Genomic DNA, 20,320 nt, shown 5'->3' with positions numbered 1-20,320 from the left:
TTGATTTTGTGGATAAACTGAAACCAAACTCTCCTTTACTATGATATGCCTCATTGTGTTTATTTGGTGTTTTATTACTTCTAAACTGTTTTCTGCAAGAGAAGACTGTGGTCTCTGCTGCCCTCTTATGGTCATAGGAGCTGTGGTCTCATGGCAGTGTTTCCTCTGCAAGGTTATAATAGTTTTGGATTTTTCATTCGTTTTTATTTATATTTCGCCACTTCATAACTTTCTCTGGACTCCGGTTAGAGGTCAAACACTTTATTCATACTCCTTCACACTGCCATACTGGTGCATATGTGTAAGATTTAGACATTCTTTTTACGTTGAGAGTCCCTTTACCACAGCACGTGCAGTGGCATATTTAATGTTTCTATTCAGAACAAAATTAATTTTGTTTTTGAAAGACCTCTTTCAACCAGGACTGTCAGTGTTTGGCCCAAAAAAATCAAAATTTTTAATGGGTTTAACTCAAATGCTGTGAAGCAACAAATCAAAGCAAAGACTGTTCATTCATTAATCAAATAAACATAAAACACAGGTGGCTTCCACCACAAAGTACCTGTTTTCAGGTTTTACAATGCCATGAAGCCAATCTGCTAATTGATTTATAACTAGAAGACCTGATGAAGCCCAATCACACAGTGTAGGGCAGTATAGTTTGCTTTAGCTCATCTGTTTCCTTTGATATGAAGAAAACTTGCCAAGTGGAAAATACAGCAAGACAATAGCAGCATATAGTATCACAAGTAGAAGTTGATTATGCATTAGATGTTCTCCTTTACCACTAAGTGTAGACATTTCCATGCTTGTTCAGCAATCTGTGGATCTCAACAGTGAGGGCACAAGGGTTTGTGAGTAATTTACTTGATGCTGTATGGTAGCTCTGTGCACAGATGTCTTTATTTTGTCTATATGTATGACAGCATGGTAGAGTGTGCCATAGGATAATATGCAAGGACAGAAAATAACTTATTGGGCAGTGTTATAAAACCTTGGTGAATAAAGCTTTGGTGAGTCTGTTAGGATCATTTAGCAGAACTTTGAGGCACAAATTATTTTTTGTACATTTTATTTCACCAGTATGTTTTGTCTCCGTGTACATCTTCTAATTGTGACCCAGTTTCTTTATTGAATAATGTCTGTTGTGATTGAAAATGAATGTGTTCAACCCCAAAAATCAACCATACTTTGTTGACAAATCAAGTTGACACATTTTCACTCATACCCTAGAGCAAAGAGAAATATATGCAAAGTGCAATTTTGTTTGTTTATTTTTATTTTTGATTTTTTTTTACCAATATTTAATCGGTGGGCGAACCGGAGCACCCGGCGTAAACCCTAACGGATGACGGAACCCCAACCTGACTGTATGCTCCCCATTGCTGGCATTTTGACTAACTGCCTTCAATTTAAAAGTGTCGTTTAGCGACACGCCTAAATAGAAGCAATTAACTGTCAAATGCCAACTGTGAGAAACAACACAGAGAAGATCAAGGTTGGGGGTCAATTTAGTCCTCTGTGTTCATGCACGAGGAAAAGGGGGCCGTTATTTTTTTTCCCAGTGCCACAAAGAACCTCGTAACTAAACTTTGTTTTGGGGGATGCAGGATGGGGTCCAGATGGAGCTTCACATACTCTAGGACAGCTTCATTAAAATCTGTCTCATCTGATAAAGCTGCCCTCAGAGTCTTTCCTGCAGAGCCATACTCCATGTAGAGCTCTTTTAGCACGGCCTTAACAAATCTCCTCCTGTCCTGGATTTTACTCAAAGCAGAGAAGCCAATCTCCTCCGTGACTTTCTCTGCCAGACGGCTGGTGAAGGTATCAAGGTCCTCCATCTGAACGGACATTCTGAGTTTCTTGGGTGCTTCTGAATAGAGCTTTGCCATCAGAATGGAAAAAAGTCTGTTAGTCATTCTGATGTCTGCATGGGATGAGGCATTACTTGGAGCCGAAAGCACCTTAGTGGTTAACTTCTCAGATGAGGTTTTGGTTTCCTCTAAGTGGTCTTTAACCAACAACCTTTCTGAGCCTGTCACCAGATTGTTGGGTGGTGATGAATGGCTCAGGCAGGAGGTCGGAGGAGACACAGAGAGTACCTCAGGTGAATTTGGACATGAAGACACCCATTCATAGCGCGAGGTCAAAATATAACTATCAAAATGATAACGCAGATTTGAGTCGTCGTAGCACAAAGAAGAGCTTTGTGTGGCTATGTCAGTAGATGATAGCTGACTGGAAGAAGATGTTACTGTCTTCTGGCCATCACACTTCTCTTCAGATGGGTTCAGCATTATTGGAATCAGGTTTTCTATATCTGTCAGTGCACCTGAAACTTTCTGATTGAATTCTGTATTAGCTGATGGCTCCTTCTCCAACCAGAGTAAGACTTTCTGCAAGAATGCTCTCACTGCCTCCTCTACCATCATATACTGGACCTCAGGAGTAGTTTGGTCCACCCTTCTCTTGGAAAAGACAGGGGCAGAGTAACAATTTCTCCGTGGGACAAGGGGATGAGAAGATGTCTGGTGAGCATTCAAATGACCATAAATTTTATCTGTCAGGTCCTTTGCAAACATCTGGATCTCGCGGCTAGACATGATGCTTTCCAGTTTTTCATTTCCACATCGGACATCCTTTTGTGGTGAGTTGATCTTTTCAAACAAGATGTCAACTTCCTTTGTGATGTCTGCACGATGTAAGGGAGAAGGCGTCTTCTCTATCTCTGGGATAGGTCGTGAATCCGAAACCTGAAAGCGAAATTTTTTAATGGCCTTTGGTTCTGGAACAACTCCTGGTAAAGATTCTTCCAGAGCCCTTTGTTCCTCCATGAGCCTGATGGACTCTGACACCTGTTTAAGACTCACCGTGAAGTCTGTGTCTTTTTTTCTAAACTGATTTTGTAGATTTCCAATCGTTTCCTCAATTTTGTTCCCCACAACTTGGTAGAATTTGACTTTATGAACCCCTTCCTTAGTGCTGGTGTCTTTTTGAGGTGTTGTGTTTGAGGAAAAGAAGTCCCTCACCATGCCAAGTATTGGCCTCATATTCACACGAGGTTTAGCCGGGCTCCTCGGCTCAGGAATTTCCTCTTTAATGTCAGCATCCTGCAAACCATCTGTTATTTGGTTTACAATTTCAGTTGCTGCATTGTAAACATCAAAAGAGGTGTCATTTTCTGCCTCTTCAGTGATGTCTGGTTTCTGATCAGACCACTTCTTCAGGACGTCACTTACTGATTGGACCGCTGACTCAACAGAAATCTTTGATTTTAAGCTTGGAGTAGATTCCCATTGCATTTCTTCCTCTTTTGCCAGAGAACACACAGAGCCTACTTGTGATTTACATCCCTGGCTAGAGACAATCTTTACATCTTGTGGCCCCATACAAAATCCAAGACTCTTAAAGTTTAGCTTACTTAAAAAGTCTTTCAGACACTCAGCTGCATAGGTCAACATGCACCGCAGAGATGACAGACTGGACACGGAACTGGTGACATAAACGGCAGGATCTTTTGGTAAATATGGGCTGTTTGCAGCCACAGATAGAAGACAGTTTGCCTTCTGTGAAACTTCACTCTCCACCAGCTCCGTCAGCTTTTCTGCACTCTCAGATTTTTCATGTGGGACCTGCAGAGCACTGGCGAAGCTCTCTGAGAGGGAGTCTCCAAGGCGTGCTGTTACATTGAAGTCACCCGATCCTGCAGCTATCTCAGGTTGGGACACGTATTTGGCCAGACGCTCCCGATACACTGGGATGACAATTTTCAGGACGTCAGCAGTGCATGACTGCATTATCTCCATCAACATGTCAGCCAGAGTGTCCTCTGTGGCTGGATCCCAAATTCCAACAGCCATCTTGCTCCACTGTGCTGATGTGATTTTCTCAAAATGTTTGTCCACCAGGGGACGAAGAGATTCTGATTTGATTAGAACCGTTTTATCCATCTCATTAACAGATCTCATTTTGGAAATATTTTCTTCAAATGTATCTATCTCATTCACCGATCTCATTTTGGAAATATTTTCTTCAATCATCTTTACCAATGTCAGTTTCAAAACAAGTTTCTAGTAAATTATCAGCTGCTGTGTAAATATTCACTGCTGCCTCTGACTTGACTTTAAAGACTCTTGTCAACTATTAACACAGGTGTAACTCTCCTGGTGTGGGTAGTACTACTAATTTTAGTGACGTCAAGGATCAAGGCACAGGATCCAAGCATAGAGCCAAGGGCCTAAAAACAGGGGAATCACCTTAAACTCGCGCATGCGCGCACGCACCCTCACCCCTCTCATTGTTAATCGAAACGCTTTGGACAATATTTAATGTCTTCCAAATTTATCCACAGATAGTTCTTACCTTTAGATAATGATGACTCTTCGCAACAGCTTTGTTAGTTTTGTCGACAACGAAATTAGAGAAATGGCAGTTCAGTCGCGTTATTCGTCTGTTGTCATGGTGAGCTACTGCGCTGTTTATGCTAACCTGCAGAGGAAGAGAAGGAGGCGGTGAGAAGAAAGGTTATGTGAGGTCATGACACACTGACATTTCAATGAACTGAAGACCTAGTCGAAACACAGTCTCCCATTGTTTCCTACGGTAAATAACCACGACCGTTCCTTATTTCTCTGCTAAAGCTTCATATTTTTTCTTGATAGAATAAAAGAACAGAATAACATTAGCACTTCCTGTGTAAGTTGTTAGCATTTTTTATACGACCGGCATCCTTATATGCGTTTCAGTTAACGGGTTTTAAAAGCGCTTTTAACAAAACGTCCTAATGTTCCAGAAAGCTTCTGGAGAGACCCATTTCACAAATGCAGTGGTTCTCAAATGATGTGGCCCACACTAGTGTGCCTTGAAGCAAGTCTAGGTGTGCCTGGAGAATTTGTACTTTTTGCCACTTGTAACCTATTGTTGCACCGTTTTGACACTTTCAACATGTTTTTGCAAATCCAAACCCATTTGTGCCACCTTTATAAACCTTTTTGCACACTTTTGCTATTGTTTTGTCAATTTTTTCCAATTTTTCATCACTTTTAACCCATTTTTGCCACTTTTTGTGCCACTTTTAACCCATTTGTGCCACCTTTTTGCCAATTTTTGCCCACTCTTGCTATTGTTTTGTCTTTTTTGCCAATTTTTCATCACTTTTTACCCCTTTTGGCCACTGTTAACCCAGTTGTGCCACCTTTTTGCCAATTTTTGTCCACTTTTGCTATTGTTTGGCCTTTTTTTGCCCAAATTTGCCACATTTCAAAAAACAATCATTTTAGCCAATTTTGCCACTTTTTGCCCAATTTTCCACATCAACATATTTGTTGTCTCTTCAGACGATTATTCAGTTCTCCTCAACTAAAGCTGTCTCAGTATCTTTTACTTCATTGTCCAGCATCCTGATGGTTTGGCACATTATGACCTAGCAATGTTGACATTACTTTCCTAATCATTTAGTTGTGTGTCTCCATCTGCATTGTTAACGTTGCCAGTAAAAAGGTCATTCTGTTTTAATGGGAAAGCATTTTTAAGAAGGCTATAAATAAAGCTGATTTTTGTTGCTTTGATTGAAATGTTTATTATTCTGCTGCTGTGAAGCAACAAATTAAAGCAGGCTGTCCATTGATTAATCAGTTACACATACAACACAGGTGGCTTCCACCACAAAGTACCTGTTTTTGGTGTTAAAATGCCATGAAGCTGATCTTCAAATCTTTTCTTCTGCGGTTTAATTTTTGCCAGCTCACCTGTTTTCCTTAGATATTGTGACAGCTAGCCTAAGCGAAAAATTTGATATAGTTGGACAATGAATGGCAACTTACAGCTTCTCCAGTAGAAGTTGACGATGATTCTTCTGCTTCACCACTAGATGGAGACATGTCAATACATGTTTCAGCAACCTGTTGATTTCAAAGGGTGGATATAAGGGTATGTGAGTGATATTTTGGTATCCTTCCTTCCTAGGGATTGAAAGAGAGATGTGAGGAAAAGACAGGAGGAGAGAGGAGGCACAGCTTAGTGAAAGAGAAACCTTTCTCTTCACAGCGTCAATCTGAGCAACGTCAGGTACTGATGATGAGCTGATCAGAATTCAACTCACAGCCCAAACCTCAAGTAGACCCTCATTTAAGATAATTCCAAAACCTTTTAGATGACTCTCTATAAATACAGTACAAAAATGTATTCATAAGTGTTTTAATAAATAGTCGGTATTTACATGCAGCGCTCTTTATTTTACATATCTGATTATCAGTGGAATTACTTTGGTTTATACTTTGGCGGGTCAGTGCTTTGTGAATATCAAACTGTCACAAACAATGCAGAGGTGCGGCTTTTCAGCATGTTCTGCGCTTCTAACGCCAACTGCTTTCAGTTTCTTTGTTGCTCGTGCTCAAGCCATCATCCTCTATTTCTGGCTGCTTCTGACACTGTCTTTTTATCTATGCATGTGCACAAGACTTTCTCTGTGGGTGCATATGAAGCTCTCTCTGCATACTCCGAACATATTTCTAGGATTTTTTGATAAACCAGCCAATAGGACAATAGTACATAGACAGAGGGAATTAGTAGGGTGTACCTAGGCTGTGGCTCAGGCTAAGCAGGGACAGTGGATGAACTGGGAGGGTGTAGAAAAGAGGAAGCTGAGTTGGAGGGACCTATGGAGTATGGGCTCAGGGACAGCAACTTTGAGGCACATTTTGCCAGGGTTTAAGATTAGTTTGTCACAAGGTTGATAACCTTATGATCTCAAGAATTCTGCTGTTTTTTCTCGTAAATTAATGACTTTAAACTTGAGAATTTTGAGAGTTTTTTTCTTGAAAAACATTTGTTTCTCCCTTTTTCTAGAGTGGCTCTGATGCAGCCTCATAAATAGCATCCAAAGGCATGTCTAATTAGCTCTCTCTATAGATAGCAGGGTCGTATTAGTGTTTGAATGTGATAATTCCTTCAAAGCTGTTGTGAGATAGCCTTGGCGGGTCTTCAGAGACCCCCAGATGACAGCTTACATATCTATTAAATATATGAATGTCTTACTGGTTGTGTGAGTGACTTCTTCCAGATATAGCAGGTGTAATCATATCATCACATTATCAACCCCTTCAGTGGTAGAGTGTCTGTGATTGTTTCATTACAACAGGCCTTCCTACTATGTATTCTATGGTGGTCAGTTTCAACAGCTACTAAATGTTCTCTTCCCTCAACTCTCAAATCTTCAGACCATCCACCAGTAAAGCCTAAAAATGTGTGACGACGAGACCACCGCCCTCGTGTGCGACAATGGCTCTGGCTTGGTCAAGGCTGGATTCGCCGGAGATGACGCTCCCCGTGCTGTCTTCCCTTCCATTGTTGGAAGGCCCCGCCACCAGGTACACTTAAAACAATCCTCTTTAATCACCTACAAGCTTCTTCGTGAGTCTTATGCTCCTCTTATGTTTTTTCCTCCAGGGTGTGATGGTGGGTATGGGTCAGAAGGACAGCTACGTAGGCGATGAGGCCCAGAGTAAAAGGGGTATCCTGACCCTGAAGTACCCCATTGAGCATGGCATCATCACCAACTGGGATGACATGGAGAGGGTTTGTGTTGACAGCAAGGCTCATTTACAACATTCATGGCAGCTGACGTGCTGCATCATTGAGAATTCACAGCATGGCGCCACCGTTAAAGCTGCTAGTGTTTAGTTTGGCGCTTCACTTAGAGGAACTGGTTGTTGTTTATTCAGCCAAGTCCTGAATTCAGCTGTTTGCTCTCCTCTGTCAGATCTGGCACCACACCTTTTACAATGAGCTGCGTGTGGCCCCTGAAGAGCACCCCACCCTGCTCACTGAGGCCCCCTTTAACCCCAAAGCCAACAGGGAGAAGATGACCCAGGTACTGTACAGTCAAAGAGCACTGCTCTCTCCTTAGTTCTCAAATTAAAGGACAGTCTGTTAATTCTTGTCTCCGTTTTTTTGTCCAGATCATGTTTGAGACCTTTAATGTCCCTGCCATGTATGTGGCCATCCAGGCTGTCCTGTCCCTGTATGCCTCTGGCCGTACCACTGGTCAGTACCCTGCAGCTTTGTTCCCAATTTATGCCTTAAATTTAGAACTGATTCAACAGCAAGGGAGAGAGTGATGAACTTCATGGTCAGTGTATTTTCTGGCAAGTCCATTCCTGGTTGCCATTTTCTTTTGCGACGAAAAAATTCGAAAAAAACCTCATCCCATTTCAGTCACAAAAATGAATAAACAAAACAAACAAACAAAACAAAAAACAAAAAAGGATCCTTTTTAAGTCAATTCTGTTATTTTGTTTTCTTGTTTTTATTAAAAACTTGAGTAAAGGGCAATCATTAGACCCAATGGAAAATGTGAACATTTCAAAATAAAAGCCCTCATTTCATATTTCATAGCCATACACTATGTTTTATTGCATAATATAGGCTTATTTGCTTTAAACAATGTATTAAACATGTCAATGAGGTATTGAAATATACTTCATTGACAGTCATTTATCCATGTAAAGTGGAAAGGTTCATTTATTATTGTGTGTACAAAATAAATAGATAAATGATCAGAGTAAAAATGGTAAAATTGAGTACATGGATAAATACCTCAAACAGTCCAAGCTTATTGTTTCAAAATATATTGTTTTCCCCCTTATATTAATATAGTCCATTAAAACTGCAGTACTTTTACCATCAACATATTTAATACATTGTTTAAAGCAAACTGAAATATTATTGTACTGTAAAACACAGTGGGTGGCTATTTAGGCTAAAATTTTGACACGAGTGCTTTCCCATTCCTTTTTCCTCAAGTATTTCATTAAAATGAGGAAACAAAATAACAGAATTGAAGAAAAATTGGACCCATGTTTAGAAAACTGCTATTTTTCCATCTTTTTCTATTTTTTTCAAAAACAAAAATGTTCTTCCTTTTTTTTTTCTTTTCAAAAAATGAGAAAAACAGCTCTTTTTCCTTTTTTTCCATTTTCTGACAAAACTGAATTAAGAAGATTTTCTCCCAATTCCTGAGGCTGGTTTCAACCAGGAAATGGAAGTGCCAGAAAATTCACTGACCCTTTACTTTCTGAGGACGTCAATCTTCTGGTTTATTCCCGTCTTGTTGTCAAGAAGAGGTGTTTATCTCTCCAGCAGACTATTTGTCAAGTGGTGTCAGCAGTATGTTGTGGTTTATGATGTGGCACATATTGTACTTGAGGCCAGCTGACAATCATAGCCTTCGCAGAAATCCACGACTGACTGACCATGGTGCATTTCTGTTTGCTAAAGGTATCGTGCTGGACTCTGGTGATGGTGTGACCCTAGCGTCCCCATCTATGAGGGTTACGCTCTCCCACACGCCATCATGCGTCTGGATCTTGCTGGCCGTGACCTGACCGACTACCTGATGAAAATTCTGACTGAGCGTGGCTACTCCTTTGTCACAACTGGTATGTTTAAAGCGTCATGGTTTAACTGTTCAGTGTGTCCATAAAATGTTTTTCTTAATCCATGAACTTTCTGCTTCTCAGCTGAGCGTGAGATTGTGCGTGACATCAAGGAGAAGCTGTGCTATGTGGCTCTTGACTTTGAGAACGAGATGGCCACTGCTGCCTCCTCCTCCTCCCTGGAGAAGAGCTATGAGCTGCCCGACGGTCAGGTCATCACCATTGGTAATGAGCGTTTCCGTTGCCCAGAGACCCTGTTCCAGCCTTCTTTCATTGGTGAGTGATCTGTGAATATGTCTTGTGATGCATTAAACAAAAAATCAAGGCAAAACTTATGAATTTTACTTGGCCTCTGCTAGGTATGGAATCTGCTGGCATCCATGAAACCGCCTACAACAGCATCATGAAGTGTGACATTGACATCCGTAAGGACCTGTACGCCAACAACGTGCTGTCTGGTGGTACCACCATGTACCCTGGTATTGCTGATCGTATGCAGAAGGAAATCACAGCCCTAGCCCCCAGCACCATGAAGATCAAGGTGAAAGAGTGAATCCAAGTCATCAGATTAAAACTGGGAATTGTCATTCAGTTCTAACTTTTAATGATTTTTATTTGTTATTTAGATCATTGCTCCCCCTGAGAGGAAGTACTCCGTCTGGATCGGCGGTTCCATCCTGGCCTCTCTGTCCACCTTCCAGCAGATGTGGATCAGCAAGCAGGAGTACGATGAGGCCGGCCCCTCCATCGTCCACAGGAAGTGCTTCTAAACACACATTCAACCTCCTTTTGTCCGTGCATTTGTACGCTGTTGTCTCCTGTATATATGTGTATGTTCTGTAATAAAGATAAGCCCTTGTGAGAGAGCCACCTGTTCTGTGTTTGGAATTTGCAGCAGGTTTAGGTAGTGTTGTAAACTGCTCCACGACTAATTTTGAAAAATCTTTGCTGAAACACTATGAAGATAAACACTTTTAGATGTACTCAACCCCCAAAACAACCATGCAACCCTTAAATTCTTACAGAAGAAAGAGATACATGCAAAATACAAGCTTGTTTGGATATAGAGTTTCTAAGTCTATTCAAGATTTAATTGGTGGGGGAAACAGGAGCACCCGGCGCAAACCCAGAAGGATGATGGAACCCCAAAGCAGGAACCCAACCTGACTGTATGCTCGCCATTGGTGACATTTTGACTAACTGCATTCAATTTAAATGTGCCGTTTATGCTCTCAACTTAAAATAATGACAAACTGGTGTTTAGATAGACAGGATTCTCTATGGGTAAGGCTTGAATCTTTAGCTTGTCAACCCAGACAGTTAAAATCACTTTTGTTTATCAATAATATAGATCAGCTGAAAGCACTCCATAATAACTCTGTTGTCTTCAATACACTGCTGGTCAGGAGAGATATTAGAGGATACTTAAAAATTCCTTCTATTCTATCTGTTTGGTCACCTCTATCATTAAATCCAGATTTTCCTCGTCAAATCAGAGCTATTAGTCTATTAGAATGGTCCTCTAAAGGTCTCTCAGATTTTACTGGCCTGTTGATCTCTTGCTCCTTTAAGACATTCGAGCAAATTAAAAATGACTTTGATATTCTTCATAAAGACTTTATCAGGTATTTTCAAATTCGTTATTTCACTGTGTCTTTTTTGGAGAAAGATTCAGTCCAACTGATACTGTCAGAACTTGAGAGTGTTGTAGTCTCCTGCAAAACACTTAAAGGTATTATCTCCAAGTTTTACACGCTGTTGCTGCACTCTGATTCATCAGTTTTTGAATCTCTGAGGCTGCTGTGGGAGCGTGATCTGGGGGTGACATTCAGTGCTATCGACATAAAGGATCTGCAGTGAAATTTTTCCAAAATATACTTCAATCTCTTTACATGAACACAATTTTAAATTCTTTCATAGAACATATTTTACACCAGTTCGCCTTCAGAGAATGTTCCCAAACACTTCAAATCTTCGTTTAAATGCAAGATTCAAAAAGATACATCTATTCATATGTTTTGGTCATGTAACTTTGATCAAACATTTTGGAAAGAAGTCCATTCTGTGATTACGGAGATCACTGGCAAACAGTTCCCATTGTCTTCTTCATTTATTTGTTGAATCATATGCCTAACAGTCTTTTTAATATAGATGTTAAATCACTGTTAACAATTCTCTTGTTTCTGGTGAAAAAGTGTATCTTGCTGCGTTGGTCTGCTGGATTTCACAAATTGCAGCCTTTTTCCCTTTGGAGAAACTGATTCATGACTTCAGCCACAAATCTGATAAATTCTGGACATTATGGAACCCCTTGGACTCATTACTTCAAAAACACTAAAGGCGGTTTTTAGTTTCAAATGATCTATTTTTGTTGCCGGCTGACTCTGTCTGTGTTGCTTTAGTTGTACTGTCACACAGCATTATTGTATTCAGCTATCCTGCTTGTTCAATCTCACACCTTTTGTGTAAACATGACAAAATATTTTATTTTGATGCAATTTATGTTTAAAAGTCTGTATGTGATTGTCCTTTGCAGCGCTTGTCACCATTTTGGGGTGGGTTTGTTCTGTTGTGTTTGTCTTTTTTGTGTTGTTTTATTTCAGCTCTGCTTTGTTTGTATCATTAAGATATAAAATCCTATTTAAAAAAATATTTAAAAAAAAAATCTGACACCACACCTAAATAGAAGCCATAAACCGTCAAAATGCCAACTGTTGGAAACAACACAGTGAAGATCAAGGTTGGGGGTCAATTTAATCCTCTGTGTTCATGCACGAGGAAAAGGGGGCCATTATCTTTCTTCCCAGTGCCGCAAAGAACCTCTTAACTAAACTTGGATTTGGTGGATTTTGGAAGGTACCAGATAGAGTTTCACATGTTCTAGGACAGCTTCATCAAAATCTGTCTCATCTGATAAAGCTGCCCTCAGAGTCTCTCTTGGAGAGCCATACTCCATGTAGAGCTCTTTTAGCACGGCCCTAACAAATCTCCTCTTGTCCTAAAATTTACTCAGAGCAAAGAAGTCAATCTCCTCCGTGACTTTTTCTGAAAGACGACTAGTGATGGTGTCAAGGTCCTCCATCTGAACAGACATTCTGAGTTAGTGCCATGAATGTTATTGAAAATTATATGTATTGTGTATGGTATTTGACATATGGGCCCCTACTCACAGGCTCCAGAAAGCTTCTGCAGAGTCCCATTTTACAAATGTGATGAGCCATGATTGACTGTATTTGCATTTTGATTGATTTTGTGGATAAACTGAAACCAAACTCTCCTTTACTATGATATGCCTCATTGTGTTTATTTGGTGTTTTATTACTTCTAAACTGTTTTCTGCAAGAGAAGACTGTGGTCTCTGCTGCCCTCTTATGGTCATAGGAGCTGTGGTCTCATGGCAGTGTTTCCTCTGCAAGGTTATAATAGTTTTGGATTTTTCATTCGTTTTTATTTATATTTCGCCACTTCATAACTTTCTCTGGACTCCGGTTAGAGGTCAAACACTTTATTCATACTCCTTCACACTGCCATACTGGTGCATATGTGTAAGATTTAGACATTCTTTTTACGTTGAGAGTCCCTTTACCACAGCACGTGCAGTGGCATATTTAATGTTTCTATTCAGAACAAAATTAATTTTGTTTTTGAAAGACCTCTTTCAACCAGGACTGTCAGTGTTTGGCCCAAAAAAATCAAAATTTTTAATGGGTTTAACTCAAATGCTGTGAAGCAACAAATCAAAGCAAAGACTGTTCATTCATTAATCAAATAAACATAAAACACAGGTGGCTTCCACCACAAAGTACCTGTTTTCAGGTTTTACAATGCCATGAAGCCAATCTGCTAATTGATTTATAACTAGAAGACCTGATGAAGCCCAATCACACAGTGTAGGGCAGTATAGTTTGCTTTAGCTCATCTGTTTCCTTTGATATGAAGAAAACTTGCCAAGTGGAAAATACAGCAAGACAATAGCAGCATATAGTATCACAAGTAGAAGTTGATTATGCATTAGATGTTCTCCTTTACCACTAAGTGTAGACATTTCCATGCTTGTTCAGCAATCTGTGGATCTCAACAGTGAGGGCACAAGGGTTTGTGAGTAATTTACTTGATGCTGTATGGTAGCTCTGTGCACAGATGTCTTTATTTTGTCTATATGTATGACAGCATGGTAGAGTGTGCCATAGGATAATATGCAAGGACAGAAAATAACTTATTGGGCAGTGTTATAAAACCTTGGTGAATAAAGCTTTGGTGAGTCTGTTAGGATCATTTAGCAGAACTTTGAGGCACAAATTATTTTTTGTACATTTTATTTCACCAGTATGTTTTGTCTCCGTGTACATCTTCTAATTGTGACCCAGTTTCTTTATTGAATAATGTCTGTTGTGATTGAAAATGAATGTGTTCAACCCCAAAAATCAACCATACTTTGTTGACAAATCAAGTTGACACATTTTCACTCATACCCTAGAGCAAAGAGAAATATATGCAAAGTGCAATTTTGTTTGTTTATTTTTATTTTTGATTTTTTTTTACCAATATTTAATCGGTGGGCGAACCGGAGCACCCGGCGTAAACCCTAACGGATGACGGAACCCCAACCTGACTGTATGCTCCCCATTGCTGGCATTTTGACTAACTGCCTTCAATTTAAAAGTGTCGCTTTAGCGACACGCCTAAATAGAAGCAATTAACTGTCAAATGCCAACTGTGAGAAACAACACAGAGAAGATCAAGGTTGGGGGTCAATTTAGTCCTCTGTGTTCATGCACGAGGAAAAGGGGGCCGTTATTTTTTTTCCCAGTGCCACAAAGAACCTCGTAACTAAACTTTGTTTTGGGGGATGCAGGATGGGGTCCAGATGGAGCTTCACATACTCTAGGACAGCTTCATTAAAATCTGTCTCATCTGATAAAGCTGCCCTCAGAGTCTTTCCTGCAGAGCCATACTCCATGTAGAGCTCTTTTAGCACGGCCTTAACAAATCTCCTCCTGTCCTGGATTTTACTCAAAGCAGAGAAGCCAATCTCCTCCGTGACTTTCTCTGCCAGACGGCTGGTGAAGGTATCAAGGTCCTCCATCTGAACGGACATTCTGAGTTTCTTGGGTGCTTCTGAATAGAGCTTTGCCATCAGAATGGAAAAAAGTCTGTTAGTCATTCTGATGTCTGCATGGGATGAGGCATTACTTGGAGCCGAAAGCACCTTAGTGGTTAACTTCTCAGATGAGGTTTTGGTTTCCTCTAAGTGGTCTTTAACCAACAACCTTTCTGAGCCTGTCACCAGATTGTTGGGTGGTGATGAATGGCTCAGGCAGGAGGTCGGAGGAGACACAGAGAGTACCTCAGGTGAATTTGGACATGAAGACACCCATTCATAGCGCGAGGTCAAAATATAACTATCAAAATGATAACGCAGATTTGAGTCGTCGTAGCACAAAGAAGAGCTTTGTGTGGCTATGTCAGTAGATGATAGCTGACTGGAAGAAGATGTTACTGTCTTCTGGCCATCACACTTCTCTTCAGATGGGTTCAGCATTATTGGAATCAGGTTTTCTATATCTGTCAGTGCACCTGAAACTTTCTGATTGAATTCTGTATTAGCTGATGGCTCCTTCTCCAACCAGAGTAAGACTTTCTGCAAGAATGCTCTCACTGCCTCCTCTACCATCATATACTGGACCTCAGGAGTAGTTTGGTCCACCCTTCTCTTGGAAAAGACAGGGGCAGAGTAACAATTTCTCCGTGGGACAAGGGGATGAGAAGATGTCTGGTGAGCATTCAAATGACCATAAATTTTATCTGTCAGGTCCTTTGCAAACATCTGGATCTCGTGGCTAGACATGATGCTTTCCAGTTTTTCATTTCCACATCGGACATCCTTTTGTGGTGAGTTGATCTTTTCAAACAAGATGTCAACTTCCTTTGTGATGTCTGCACGATGTAAGGGAGAAGGCGTCTTCTCTATCTCTGGGATAGGTCGTGAATCCGAAACCTGAAAGCGAAATTTTTTAATGGCCTTTGGTTCTGGAACAACTCCTGGTAAAGATTCTTCCAGAGCCCTTTGTTCCTCCATGAGCCTGATGGACTCTGACACCTGTTTAAGACTCACCGTGAAGTCTGTGTCTTTTTTTCTAAACTGATTTTGTAGATTTCCAATCGTTTCCTCAATTTTGTTCCCCACAACTTGGTAGAATTTGACTTTATGAACCCCTTCCTTAGTGCTGGTGTCTTTTTGAGGTGTTGTGTTTGAGGACAAGAAGTCCTCACCATGCCAAGTATTGGCCTCATATTCACACGAGGTTTAGCCGGGCTCGGCTCAGGAATTTCCTCTTTAATGTCAGCATCCTGCAAACCATCTGTTATTTGGTTTACAATTTCAGTTGCTGCATTGTAAACATCAAAAGAGGTGTCATTTTCTGCCTCTTCAGTGATGTCTGGTTTCTGATCAGACCACTTCTTCAGGACGTCACTTACTGATTGGACCGCTGACTCAACAGAAATCTTTGATTTTAAGCTTGGAGTAGATTCCCATTGCATTTCTTCCTCTTTTGCCAGAGAACACACAGAGCCTACTTGTGATTTACATCCCTGGCTAGAGACAATCTTTACATCTTGTGGCCCCATACAAAATCCAAGACTCTTAAAGTTTAGCTTACTTAAAAAGTCTTTCAGACACTCAGCTGCATAGGTCAACATGCACCGCAGAGATGACAGACTGGACACGGAACTGGTGACATAAACGGCAGGATCTTTTGGTAAATATGGGCTGTTTGCAGCCACAGATAGAAGACAGTTTGCCTTCTGTGAAACTTCACTCTCCACCAGCTCCGTCAGCTTTTCTGCACTCTCAGATTTTTCATGTGGGACCTGCAGAGCACTGGCGAAGCTCTCTGAGAGGGAGTCTCCAAGGCGTGCTGTTACATTGAAGTCACCCGATCCTGCAGCTATCTCAGGTTGGGACACGTATTTGGCCAGACGCTCCCGATACACTGGGATGACAATTTTCAGGACGTCAGCAGTGCATGACTGCATTATCTCCATCAACATGTCAGCCAGAGTGTCCTCTGTGGCTGGATCCCAAATTCCAACAGCCATCTTGCTCCACTGTGCTGATGTGATTTTCTCAAAATGTTTGTCCACCAGGGGACGAAGAGATTCTGATTTGATTAGAACCGTTTTATCCATCTCATTAACAGATCTCATTTTGGAAATATTTTCTTCAAATGTATCTATCTCATTCACCGATCTCATTTTGGAAATATTTTCTTCAATCATCTTTACCAATGTCAGTTTCAAAACAAGTTTCTAGTAAATTATCAGCTGCTGTGTAAATATTCACTGCTGCCTCTGACTTGACTTTAAAGACTCTTGTCAACTATTAACACAGGTGTAACTCTCCTGGTGTGGGTAGTACTACTAATTTTAGTGACGTCAAGGATCAAGGCACAGGATCCAAGCATAGAGCCAAGGGCCTAAAAACAGGGGAATCACCTTAAACTCGCGCATGCGCGCACGCACCCTCACCCCTCTCATTGTTAATCGAAACGCTTTGGACAATATTTAATGTCTTCCAAATTTATCCACAGATAGTTCTTACCTTTAGATAATGATGACTCTTCGCAACAGCTTTGTTAGTTTTGTCGACAACGAAATTAGAGAAATGGCAGTTCAGTCGCGTTATTCGTCTGTTGTCATGGTGAGCTACTGCGCTGTTTATGCTAACCTGCAGAGGAAGAGAAGGAGGCGGTGAGAAGAAAGGTTATGTGAGTTCATGACACACTGACATTTCAATGAACTGAAGACCTAGTCGAAACACAGTCTCCCATTGTTTCCTACGGTAAATAACCACGACCGTTCCTTATTTCTCTGCTAAAGCTTCATATTTTTTCTTGATAGAATAAAAGAACAGAATAACATTAGCACTTCCTGTGTAAGTTGTTAGCATTTTTTATACGACCGGCATCCTTATATGCGTTTCAGTTAACGGGTTTTAAAAGCGCTTTTAACAAAACGTCCTAATGTTCCAGAAAGCTTCTGGAGAGACCCATTTCACAAATGCAGTGGTTCTCAAATGATGTGGCCCACACTAGTGTGCCTTGAAGCAAGTCTAGGTGTGCCTGGAGAATTTGTACTTTTTGCCACTTGTAACCTATTGTTGCACCGTTTTGACACTTTCAACATGTTTTTGCAAATCCAAACCCATTTGTGCCACCTTTATAAACCTTTTTGCACACTTTTGCTATTGTTTTGTCAATTTTTTCCAATTTTTCATCACTTTTAACCCATTTTTGCCACTTTTTGTGCCACTTTTAACCCATTTGTGCCACCTTTTTGCCAATTTTTGCCCACTCTTGCTATTGTTTTGTCTTTTTTGCCAATTTTTCATCACTTTTTACCCCTTTTGGCCACTGTTAACCCAGTTGTGCCACCTTTTTGCCAATTTTTGTCCACTTTTGCTATTGTTTGGCCTTTTTTTGCCCAAATTTGCCACATTTCAAAAAACAATCATTTTAGCCAATTTTGCCACTTTTTGCCCAATTTTCCACATCAACATATTTGTTGTCTCTTCAGACGATTATTCAGTTCTCCTCAACTAAAGCTGTCTCAGTATCTTTTACTTCATTGTCCAGCATCCTGATGGTTTGGCACATTATGACCTAGCAATGTTGACATTACTTTCCTAATCATTTAGTTGTGTGTCTCCATCTGCATTGTTAACGTTGCCAGTAAAAAGGTCATTCTGTTTTAATGGGAAAGCATTTTTAAGAAGGCTATAAATAAAGCTGATTTTTGTTGCTTTGATTGAAATGTTTATTATTCTGCTGCTGTGAAGCAACAAATTAAAGCAGGCTGTCCATTGATTAATCAGTTACACATACAACACAGGTGGCTTCCACCACAAAGTACCTGTTTTTGGTGTTAAAATGCCATGAAGCTGATCTTCAAATCTTTTCTTCTGCGGTTTAATTTTTGCCAGCTCACCTGTTTTCCTTAGATATTGTGACAGCTAGCCTAAGCGAAAAATTTGATATAGTTGGACAATGAATGGCAACTTACAGCTTCTCCAGTAGAAGTTGACGATGATTCTTCTGCTTCACCACTAGATGGAGACATGTCAATACATGTTTCAGCAACCTGTTGATTTCAAAGGGTGGATATAAGGGTATGTGAGTGATATTTTGGTATCCTTCCTTCCTAGGGATTGAAAGAGAGATGTGAGGAAAAGACAGGAGGAGAGAGGAGGCACAGCTTAGTGAAAGAGAAACCTTTCTCTTCACAGCGTCAATCTGAGCAACGTCAGGTACTGATGATGAGCTGATCAGAATTCAACTCACAGCCCAAACCTCAAGTAGACCCTCATTTAAGATAATTCCAAAACCTTTTAGATGACTCTCTATAAATACAGTACAAAAATGTATTCATAAGTGTTTTAATAAATAGTCGGTATTTACATGCAGCGCTCTTTATTTTACATATCTGATTATCAGTGGAATTACTTTGGTTTATACTTTGGCGGGTCAGTGCTTTGTGAATATCAAACTGTCACAAACAATGCAGAGGTGCGGCTTTTCAGCATGTTCTGCGCTTCTAACGCCAACTGCTTTCAGTTTCTTTGTTGCTCGTGCTCAAGCCATCATCCTCTATTTCTGGCTGCTTCTGACACTGTCTTTTTATCTATGCATGTGCACAAGACTTTCTCTGTGGGTGCATATGAAGCTCTCTCTGCATACTCCGAACATATTTCTAGGATTTTTTTGATAAACCAGCCAATAGGACAATAGTACATAGACAGAGGGAATTAGTAGGGTGTACCTAGGCTGTGGCTCAGGCTAAGCAGGGACAGTGGATGAACTGGGAGGGTGTAGAAAAGAGGAAGCTGAGTTGGAGGGACCTATGGAGTATGGGCTCAGGGACAGCAACTTTGAGGCACATTTTGCCAGGGTTTAAGATTAGTTTGTCACAAGGTTGATAACCTTATGATCTCAAGAATTCTGCTGTTTTTTCTCGTAAATTAATGACTTTAAACTTGAGAATTTTGAGAGTTTTTTTCTTGAAAAACATTTGTTTCTCCCTTTTTCTAGAGTGGCTCTGATGCAGCCTCATAATAGTGTATAGTTTATACATAAATCTTTTGTCAAGAAAAACAATATTAGAACTCTTGTGTATTATGTTTTAGTTTTCTCAATTGAAATAATTAAAACTGATGTGCAGTTTTCCAAAGTGGTTCCTGGTGAGGGATAGCAGTGTGAAACACTGCTGTCTGTTTTATGGGGAACAGATGAGCACACCGAAAAGTTTTGTTTAAACAAAGCTTCAGATCAGTTGTTTCTCCATATTTCAGTGTTTAGTTTTACTTTAGTGTATCTGTAAAAAGGATGGCTCTGTGGTTATTGGTGATGTGCAATAAGTGAACAAGCTGATATAAAGAGGCAACTCTTTCACGTGAACGATAAAATCTGGATCCCATTTGAGAGCTTTCATAGTATTATTATTATTTTTTTATTACTATTGTTTTTATTGTATATTATTATTATTATTATTAATACATTGTGTGTGTGTCTGAGTGTTGTCTGATTGATAATTAGGGATGATCTATTTTTTTTTTCATTTGCTTAATTTTACTTTATGTACGTTAGTATTTATTTACTCATTTTTATACTACATTATGTTTTTTAAGGTATGGCTGCTTAATGTTTAATTGCATTCATTTAATGTGAATATTTACCTAATGTTTGTAAAATTTTAACTGTTCATAATAAAATCTGTTTAATAAAAAAAGCAGAATAAACCAAGGCTTGATGACACAGAAACTACTAAACTCCCAGTAAACATCCTAAGATATGGCTATATAGTCCTATGTGTATAATGAATCACGTACA

At 40.1% G+C, this 20,320-nt stretch overlaps 1 pseudogene; it reads left to right on the top strand.

Moving 5' to 3' along the window:
* Positions 1-7,226: 7,226 nt before the first annotated feature.
* Positions 7,227-11,229, top strand: LOC121526014 (annotated as a pseudogene).
* Positions 11,230-20,320: the final 9,091 nt, after the last annotated feature.

Source organism: Cheilinus undulatus, linkage group 18 (assembly GCF_018320785.1).
Source record: "Cheilinus undulatus linkage group 18, ASM1832078v1, whole genome shotgun sequence".
Taxonomy (NCBI): domain Eukaryota; kingdom Metazoa; phylum Chordata; class Actinopteri; order Labriformes; family Labridae; genus Cheilinus; species Cheilinus undulatus.
The sequence above is the reverse complement of the archived record's forward strand: the minus strand, read 5'-3'. Positions and strand labels throughout refer to the sequence as shown.